Source organism: Eutrema salsugineum, unplaced genomic scaffold, assembly GCF_000478725.1.
Source record: "Eutrema salsugineum unplaced genomic scaffold, Eutsalg1_0 scaffold_3, whole genome shotgun sequence".
In the NCBI taxonomy this organism is placed as follows: domain Eukaryota; kingdom Viridiplantae; phylum Streptophyta; class Magnoliopsida; order Brassicales; family Brassicaceae; genus Eutrema; species Eutrema salsugineum.
The window spans coordinates 3254874-3265600 of record NW_006256756.1 but is presented as its reverse complement, the minus strand read 5'-3'; the positions used below and the strand labels follow the sequence as shown (position 1 = coordinate 3265600).

Sequence of the window (10727 nt, the reverse complement as noted above, 5' to 3'; positions counted from 1 at the left end):
TGCCATAGTTGGTTGTTGTTGACATTGTGTTTATTTTTTTTAGAGTCAGTTGTGTCAAATTGTTTTTGAGTCAAAACTTGTTGGAGATTATGATATTATTCTTGAATTTATTGTTCTGACTTTTCATCCAAGTGACCATTACTGCATAATCATTTTAGATCTGACTAATTAAAAATTCAAAGACTGACCAGTTTACTACATCCATATTTCTAACAGAATCCATAAGTCGGAGCTAATTTTTGAGCTCTTTCTTTTATCTCATTGATGTGACTGGTGTTCATAAAGATTGACTCATCGTTCATACTTGACAAATGAAAGCCTGTGTGATATCTAAAAACGGTACTTTCTCTCTTATGTTCATAAAAAAAAAAGACAGAAAAGATTGAAATGGTTTTTGATTCACACTGGATATACTCATAGTTTCTACTGCAATAGAACAGTGATGTAGTTGTAATATAAAGGATTCGAAATCCAGAGGACCAGTGCTACTCTATGACTTTGTGAGGATTGAATTAAAGCTAAGACAAAGATGATTTGCTGCGAAAACTAAAAAAGTAAACAGAATGGCAAACAACGATTTAAATTCGGTTTAAAACAAGCACTAGACCAAAGCAATTCGCAGGAATTTCAGAGATAAGAACCAGATGACTATTCAGGACACAAGTGTAACACAAGTCTCGAACTCAAACAGAAAGGCTTATCAATCCACTGTCGTGATCTCGATAACTTTGTCTAACAACCTAAATCCTAAACTGTCGTTTGAACCTAGAAAATTGCAGACAAGCATTAGCTAGCAGGTTTGATCTGTTCACGATTTGCCTTAACTTCAACTGTCGTTGGCTAAGGACAAATCGCTCACCAATGTTTATTCTAGCAACCTATTACACTTTTTGATGAATAGATTAACCTAAAATCGCAGATTGAGTGATCAATTCAACCTAAGCATTAAGTCTAACAATGGTGAAGACAATAGATATCAAGCCCTATTTGCATCTAATCCTTTAACTCATGAAATCCTTTGAACGCTTTAATCTAGCTAAGAGAACTACTCAGACATGGAGAAAATAAACACAGCAACAGATGAAAATAAATTCATGAATTAAAATCGCAGAAGAGATAATAGGGTTCAGAATTCTTCTCAGAATGTAGCAGGAATTCTTCTCCCAATTGCTTACAAGCAGAAATCTCTCAAAATTAAAAGCGTAAAAAGTCTGTAGAAAAACGTGATAATAAAAGGTAGGCGGCTCTAGACTTTTAATTCTCTTTCTCATCCCAGAATTAGGTAAAAGTCGTTTTCCTTATTTTTCTCCAGGCGGTTGGAGCAGGTGCTCCACGAAAGGGTGAAATCGGGAGCAGGTGCTCCCAACTAAGAATGATCCAACTTCATGTAAATTGGTCTCTTTTACTCAGTTTCAGCTCCTTTTTGCACCAAAAGCCCCAGCTGCTCCAAACCGTCGCCTTAAGCCTCCTAGTTACCTGAAACGACTTAACAAAGACTCAAAAGACTCTAAAAAGATCAGTAAACACAAGTTATAATGAGTCAAAATCTCCACTTATCAACTCCCCCAGACTTAGATCTTTGTTTGTCCTCAAACAAACTCAAATCTAGTTCCAGAAAAATGATTGGACTATGGTGGGAACTCGCAAAAACTCAGAAGACCGTAAATTTGACTAAGGCATGTGACAATCTGCTGCAAAGATCAATCAAGAATCTAACCTCCATGTACTTCTCCGTAGACATTGCAGCTTTCCAGATTAATCCCTCAATTTCATAACATCATCCATGTCCCATCATTGCTGAGTCTCATCGATAAAACTAGTGCCAAGGACCTTCTAGACTCGTTCCCATACTTATACCTTAACAAATTGACCATACTACACAAGAGTATCTTTCCTCTCCCCCGAACTTATTTACTTTTCAAGCTGTTTCATTTTTTTTGGCACATATAACAAGGTTCAAAGACACGAGTATTGATGGTGATTCCCACCGAATCCCCGGTTTGTCCCCTCATTATATATCAAAGGTGTAAGCGAATAATGGGGTCACAGGAAATTTTCCTACCCTTCGCTTCCATCCCTTGTGTGATCATTCCACTTTAGAAGTAAAATAATGGGATCCTTGGAAAATTTCCTAACCCTTTACTTCTAAAAGAAAATCATTTCAATCTTTTCTGCCTTTTAATATGTTTTTTTTTTTTTTTAGAAACAGCCTGAAGCAATGCTTAGAACATGAGAGACGAATACCAAATCTAATCACACAGGTCTTTATTTGTCAGGTAAGAATGAGGAGTCAAGCCCTATGAGCACTAACCTGATCGATGAGGGAAAATGAAGAGCTGAGAAATTAGCTCAGGTTCAATGGACTAGTCAAGAATTTTGGGCTCCTCTAGTCTACTGCTTTGTCTTTGGATTTTCCATTAGTCGATCTAGATGATTCTGCAACAATAATCACTAAAAGAAGATGGTCAAGATTCACAAATGGTCTGAAATCATAATAGAATTGGTCATTATTCCCACAAGTTTTGACTTGACTCATATAACCAACTGACTCAAAGAAACAAACTAAAAACTGACTCAAAGAAAGTACTAAAAGAAAGAAAGCAAAAGAAAGAAGTACAAGAGACACGACCCTCCCCCGGACTTACTTCACACCGTCCCCGGTGTGAAAATAAGCTAGAGAAGTGCCCAGAAAACTTACCTGGTTCGCACATGTAGAGCACCCTTGCGGAGCAGGTGCTCCGGAACAGAGCTGGGTGCTCCCTCGTCTTTTGTTCGTCTGGAGCAGGTGCTGGAGCAGGTGCTCCGGTTTCCCTTGGGTTGCTCCTTCGTCAATTTTTCGTCTGGAGCACCCTGTGGAGCAAGTGCTGCAACAGAGGTGGGGGTGCTCCTTCGTCATTTTTTACGCTGTGAGCATCCAACCCATCAGATGGAGCGGGTGCTCCGGTTGGTTGCTCCTCTTTCTTCTTCTTCACATCCTTTTTCTTTCACGATGAAATCTTCCTACCTGTTTTTTTTTTTTTTTTTTTTTGAAAACAAAGAACCTAAAGAACAAAATTAGTAGCAAAAATGAAAGACACAAAGTTAGAGACTCTTACCGGTGGGTTGCCTCCGACCAAGCGCTTGTTTTAAGTCATTAGCTTGACTTGGAAAGCCATTTAGGCTTGAGGAGGATCACTTAAGGTGACTGATTCACCCTCTGCGATATTTGGACCATCAAGGTATGGTTTCAACCTCTGTCCATTGACAACAAACTCGCCTCCTTTAGTGTCCAGCAACACTATAGCTCCATATGGTCGAACTTCCTTGATGGTGAATGGTCCAGACCATCTCGATCGCAGCTTCCCTGGAAAAAATTTCAATCTAGAGTTAAAGAGCAATACCTGATCGTTTGGTGCCAAGCTTCTGTTGAGGATCCTCTTGTCATGGAAAGCTTTTGTCCTCTCTTTGTAAATCTTCGAGTTTTCATAGGCCAGGTGCCTAATTTCCTCCAGCTCATGCAACTGCATTACTCTCCTCTCCTGAGCACTCCTTGCATCGAAATTCAGCAGCTTCATTGCCCAAGCAGCTTTGTACTCAAGTTTCACTGGAAGATGACATGCTTTTCCATACACCAAGTGGAATGGTGTAGTCCCCAAAGGTGTTTTGTAAGCTGTTCTGTATGCCCAAAGAGCATCATCAAGCTTCACTGCCCAATCCTTCCTTGTGGTGCTCACAGTCTTCTGCAGAATGTTCTTGATTTCCCTGTTGGAAACCTCAACTTGCCCACTCGTCTGAGGATGGTATGGGGTCGCCACCTTATGCCTTACACCATTCTTCTTCAACAAGTTTTCAAACACTTTGTTGATGAAGTGAGAGCCTCCATCGCTAATCACCACTCGCGGCACACCAAACCTGGGAAAAATAACAGATTTGAACATCTTTAAAACCACATTTGCGTCATTTTTGGGACTTGCCAGAGCTTCCACCCACTTTGACACATACTCAACTGCTACCAGAATATACTCATTCCCATAAGATGATGGAAATGGCCCCATGAAGTCTATACCCCACACATCGAAAATCTCCACTTCCAAGATGAAATTCTGAGGCATCTCATTCCTCCTGCTAATGTTTCCTTGTCTCTGACATGTGTCACACCTGGATATGAATCTCTGCGCATCTCAGAACATAGTCGACCACCAATACCCAGCCTGCAGAATCTTTGACACTGTTTTAAAAGTGGCAAAGTGACCAGCATAAGGTGAACCATGGCAATGAAACAAGACCCCAGGTATCTCCTCATCAGCTACACATCTCCTGGAAATCCCATCAGAGCAATGCCTGTATAAGTAAGGCTCATCCCAAAAGTAGTGCCTCACTTCCTTCAGAAACTTCTTCTTCTTGTTTCCCACGAAATCTGCAGGTTCCTGCTCTGCAGCAAGGTAATTTGCAATCTCTCCAAACCATGGGAAACCAGAATGCCGATCTACGTCAACTGAGTTGCAAAAACTCGTCAGAGCGGGTGCTCCAGGCTGGAACAAGTGCTCGTCGAACCCAGAAACATCTATGGCGTAAACTTGTTCATCAGGAAGACTGTCATCTAGTGGAATGGCATCATCAATCTTCAGCCTCGACAAGTGGTCTGCAACACCATTATAAATCCTTTTTTTGTCTTTGATCTCCAAATCAAACTCCTTTAGCAAAAGGATCCATCTAAGGAGCCTTGGCTTGGCATCCTTCTTTGTCAACAGGTATTTCAGCGCTGCATGGTCTGTGTGAACAACAACTTTCGACCCAACAAGGTAAGACCTGAACTTCTCAAAGGCATAAACCACTGCAAAAAGCTCCTTTTCAGTTGTGGCATATCTGCACTGAGCTTTGTCGAGTGTTCGGCTGGCATAATAGATGACATGGAGCTTCTTTTCTTTCCTCTGTCCCAGCACTGCTCCCACTGCATAATCACTAGCATCGGTCATGACCTCAAAAGGCAGTTCCCAATCTGGTGGCTGGACAATAGGAGCACTAACCAAAGCTCCTTTTATCGTGTGGAATGCCTCCAAGCATGCATCATCAAACTCAAATTTCACATCCTTGCACAGTAGCTGCGTCAGAGGTCTAGCAATCTTTGAAAAATCTTTGATGAAGCGTATGTAAAAACCAGCATGACCCAGAAAACTGCGAACGCCTTTGACTGTTGTTGGTGGCTGCAAACTCATCATCACCTCGATCTTTTCCCTGTTCACCTCGATCCCTTTCTCTGAGATTTTGTGTCCCAGCACGATCCCATCTCTCACCATGAAATGACATTTCTCCCAGTTAAGCACCAAATGCTTCTCTTCACACCGCTGCAAGACCCTGCACAAATTAGACAAACAGACAGAAAAGGAGTTTCCATACACAGAAAAATCGTCCATGAAAACTTCCATTATGTCTTCAATCAGGTCAGTAAAAATCGACATCATGCAGCGTTGGAATGTTGCTGGAGCATTACACAAGCCAAATGGCATTCTGCGATACACAAAGGTGCCATAAGGACATGTGAATGTCGTCTTCTCCTGGTCGTCCGGGTGAATTGGGATTTGAAAGAAACTGAATAACCATCTAAGAAACAGTAGTAAGGATGGTTAGCCAAGCGTTCAAGCATCTGATCGATAAATGGTAAAGGAAAATGATCTTTGCGAGTTGCAGCATTCAATTTCCTGTAATCTATGCACATACGATGCCCAGTAACAGTTCTTGTTGGTATCAATTCATTCCTATCATTTTTTATCACAGTGATGCCACCTTTCTTAGGAACTACATGAATCAGAATAACCCAATTACTATCTCAAATCGCATAGATCACACCAGGTTCTAGAAGTTTCATTATCTCTTTCTTAACAACATCTTGTAGATTCGGGTTTAACCTCCTCTGATGTTCTACAGAAGTCATTGATTCATATTCTAGATGTATTCTACGCATCCAAAGATCTGGAGAAATCCCTGGAATGTCATCTAGTGAATATCCTAGAGCTTTCCTATACTTTCTGAGTTCACAAAGAAGCAAGGCAATCTCTACATTGTTCAATTCAGAGTTCACTATTACAGGGAATGTCGAATTGGATCCTAGAAACGCGTACCTGAGCCCCACAGGAAGGGGTTTGAGCTCAAGCTTCGGAGCTCTCAATTCGCTCCAAGGTCCATCAATCAAGTCGTCGGGAGCAGGTGCTCCAGGATTCGGAGCAGGTGCTCCGTCGGCTTTTTCTGCAGGTGAACTCTCCTTGCCTTCTAAGCTCATGTACGCCACCAGCCTTTGCATCCTCATGCTTGCATTCAGCATCCTTGCAAACCCATCAGCTTCCTCACTCAAATACCCATGTTCTGCTTCGGCTTTTGTGAGTGCAACTTCCAAAGGATCGATGGCCAAAACCTCTTCAGCAACCTCTTCAGCAATGCCTGAACCATCATCTATGACAAATGTCTGTCCGTCCAACATTGGTTTCTTGAGAAGTTTATTCATCTCAAACCGCACCACCATGTCTCCCAGCTGGAGATTTATCACTCCTCCTTTCACATCTATGATTGCACCAGCTGTGCATAAGAAGGATCGACCCAATATCAAAGGATCCTTGGGTTTTTTATCAACCTCCAAAACTACAAAATCTGCTGGAATGAGTGTATCACCTATCTGAACATGCAGATCTTCAAGTATACCAACAGGAAATTTGGTTGATCTATCAGCGAACACCAGCGAGATTTTTGTCGGTTTGAATCTGGTGTAGCCCAATCGCTTGGCTACAGAATAAGGCATCAGATTCACACTTGAGCCCAGATCGCAGAGAGACCTTGCAAATAGCACATTCCCAATCCTGACTGAGAGAACAAATCTTCCTAGATCACTTCTCTTCTTCAGCACCTTGTTCTGTAACACATCACTTCACTCTTTCGAGACCATCATGACACTCTCTTCCTCAACAGCTTTCCCAGACACTAACCCCTTCATGTATCTTTTAAGGGCTGGTATCATCTACACGGCATCAGCTAGAGGGAGTTCCTTCAGCATCTCCCTGCACTTTGCCTCCTCTAAGTCCTTGCGGGACTTCTTTGGTGGAACTGGGTAAGGTATCTTAGGCGTGTAAACTCTTGCAGGAATGTTTGCTGGAGCAGGTGGCTGGAGCAGGTGGCTGGAGCAGGTGGCTGGAGCAGGTGACTGGAGCAGGTGCTCCCTCGTTGGCTCAGGGTGCTCCATCGTCAAATCTACGTCTGGAGCAGGTGCTCCCGATTTTGGAGCATGTTCTCCGATGGGGGAAGAGTGCTCCTTCATCTTTTTTACGTCATGAGCTGGTTCTTCTTCTTGGAGCAGGTGCTCCACGTCCCTTTCCTTCCTCTTTTCTGAGACAGAACTTTTTGGTGCAGCATGCAGAGTCTTCCCACTTCTCAGCTCAATAGGATTCACAAACTCATTCCTGGGGTTTTCACCTTTTCCAGGAAGAGTTCCAGGTGATCTCTTCACAGCTTCTGCAGTCTGAGCTACCTGAACATCTAGCTTTTTCACATGAGTCCATACTGCCTCATACTTGCCATTCAAATAATTGTACATGGTGTCCACTTTGGCATTAATCTCCATGGAAGACTTTTGCTGATTAACGAGCAGCTGTTGCATCAAGTTTTTCAGCTCATCTTGCGAGTTATTTGAGGAACTCGGAGAAGGCTGCAGACTTGTGAAAGGCAACTTCTGCTGATTTCCACCTTGAAACCGATTCTGATTGGTGATGAACTGCTTTCCTTGGAAATTGCTGGAGAAGTTCTTTTGAAATCCTGACTGATTCAGCACTCCTTGCTGTGGATACACCTGATCCTGAGGGTTCTCAACATTGTTGCTCCTGTAGGAGAAATTCGGGTGGTTTCTGAAGTTGTTGAAGCTGCGATTCTGCACATACCCTTGTCCATTCACGAAGTTTACCTCCATCTGATCATCATTCTCTGCCTCTCCAAACTCTTGAGAAAGAGGTGCATCACTAATCTCATCAGCAAAATGCACAGATCTTTGGTTCTCTCTCAACAGCAGATTCACCTTTGTTGTAAGCTCATCGATCTTGCTCAACTCCACACTATGAACTGCTTTGCTAGACCTGTCATACTCTTGGGATTTGTTGCTGGAGCTTGTAGCTAAGTTCTTAATCAACTCATAAGTAGCTTCTTTGGACTTAGTCATGAAATCACCATTGCTAGCTGCATTCAAAGCATTCCTGTAATCCCAGTTGACACCATCGTTAAAGGTTGACAGAATCTGCTCATCAGAGAACCCATGGTGAGGGCACTCTCTTCGGTACTCCTTGTACCTTTCCCAAGCTTTGCAGAAAGCTTCACCAGGTTGCTGTTTAAATGACGAGATTTTGTTTTTGAGAGCTGCAGTTTTGGCCGTAGTGTAGAAATGGTCCAAAAATGCTGATCTGCACTCTTTCCATGTAGTCAATAACCCAGGTGGTAATGACTTCAGCCAGCGCAAAGTTTTGTCCGCAAGTGAGAATGGAAAAAGCTTGCACTTCAAAAAAACGGCTGGTATCCCATTTGATCCAGTCGTGCTGCAAATCTCCTCAAAATTCTCGATGTGGTCCATCGGAATCTCAGCAGGAAGCCCATGAAAGAGATGCTGCTTCACCAATGAGATCAGCTGAGGTTTGATCTCAAATTCTTGCCTCTGAATGGTTGGAGGAGCAATTGCAGCCCTGTTTTGATAGTAAGCATGCGGACTGTCCTTGTCTCCAATAGCAGGCTGTGGCTGCTCCCTGTCTTGCTGCACCTTTTGCAGCTGCTCCAATTGCTGTCGAAGCTGTTCCAGCTCGACAGCCATGTTGTCATTGTTGCCTTGATTGCCCATGTTGGCTTGAATAGGCCTTTAACGCATGTTTTCTCGTTCGACTCTTGCTAGCTCGGTGTTCGACAAAGAAACAAGATCGGTGCAGTTGCTCCTTGTGGATATGTTTGACATACACCTGAAACACACGTAAACAAGAGAACAAGAGAAAAAAAAATTAGTAAAGTCTTAGTCTGAATTTTAAACCAAAAACCAAAGGTAACGAATTGGTCCCCGTCGCAACGGCGCCAAAATTTGATTCACACTGGATATACTCATAGTTTCTACTGCAATAGAACAGTGATGTAGTTGTAATATAAAGGATTCGGAATCCAGAGGACCAGTGCTACTCTATGACTTTGTGAGGATTGAATTAAAGCTAAGACAGATGATTTGCTGCGAAAACTAAAAAAAGTAAACAGAACGGCAAACAACGATTTAAATTCAATTTAAAACAAGCACTAGACCAAAGCAATTCGCAGGAATTTCAGAGATAAGAACCAGATGACTATTCAGGGCACAAGTGTAACACAAGTCTCGAACTCAAACAGAAAGGCTTATCGATCCACTGTCGTGATCTCGATAACTTTGTCTAACAACCTAAATCCTAAACTGTCGTTTGAACCTAGAAAATTGCAGACAAGCATTAGCTAGCAAGTTTGATCTGTTCACGATTTGCCTTAACTTCAACTGTCGTTGGCTAAGGACAAATCGCTCACCAATGTTTATTCTAGCAACCTATTACACTTTTGATGAATAGATTAACCTAAAATCGCAGATTGAGTGATCAATTCAACCTAAGCATTAAGTCTAACAATGGTGAAGACAATAGATATCAAGCCCTATTTGCATCTAATCCTTTAACTCATGAAATCCTTTGAACGCTTTAATCTAGCTAAGAGAACTACTCAGACATGGAGAAAATAAACACAGCAACAGATGAAAAGAAATTCATGAATTAAAATCGCAGAAGAGATAATAGGGTTCAGAATTCTTCTCAGAATGTAGCAGGAATTCTTCTCCCAATTGCTTACAAGCAGAAATCTCTCAAAACTAAAAGCGTAAAAAGTCTGTAGAAAAACGTGATAATAAAAGGTGGGTGGCTCTGGACTTTTTATTCTCTTTCTCATCCTAGAATTAGGTAAAAATTGTTTTCCTTATTTTTCTCCAGGCGGTTGGAGCAGGGGCTCCACGAAAGGGTAAAATCGGGAGCAGGTGCTCCCAACCAAGAATGATCCAACTTCGTGTAAATTGGCCTCTTTTGCTCAGTTTCAGCTCCTTTTTGCACCAAAAGCCCCAGCTGCTCCAAACCGTCGCCTTAAGCCTCCTAGTTACCTGAAATGACTTAACAAAGACTCAAAAGACTCTAAAAAGATCAGTAAACACAAGTTATAATGAGTCAAAATCTCCACTTATCAATTTTCTTTTAGAAGTAAAGGGTTAGGAAAATTTCCAAGGATCCCGTTATTTTACTTTTAAAAAGGAATGATCACACAAAAGGATAGAAGCGAGGGGTATGAATATTTCCCGTGACCCCATTATTCGCTACACCTTTGATATATAATGAAGGGACAAACCGGGGATTCAGTGGTAAACACCATCAGTACTCGCGTCTTTGAACCTTGTTATATATGCCTAAAAAAATAGAGAATGAGAAAAGAATAAGTCTGGGGGAGAGAAAAAGTATCAGAGATTGTAAAGTTGATTTGTCAAAATATAATACGGGAAAGAGTCTAGAAGGTTCTTGGCACTGGAACCATTGATGAGACCTAGCGATGAAGGCTTACGGACAATGTTGTAGAATTTTGGATCTAATCTGGAAGGCTGCAGAATGTCTGCGGATAAATACATGGTGGTTTGATTTGGATTGATCCAACAATATGTGGATTATAAGATGATCGGTCAGCATGAT

At 41.9% G+C, this 10727-nt stretch overlaps 1 non-coding gene across 1 annotated transcript; it reads left to right on the top strand.

The window, feature by feature from the left end:
* Nucleotides 1-8261: 8261 nt before the first annotated feature.
* On the top strand, nucleotides 8262-8368 carry LOC112085692. Its single transcript, XR_002898992.1, has one exon. It is a non-coding gene; the product is annotated as a small nucleolar RNA R71 (small nucleolar RNA).
* Nucleotides 8369-10727: the final 2359 nt, after the last annotated feature.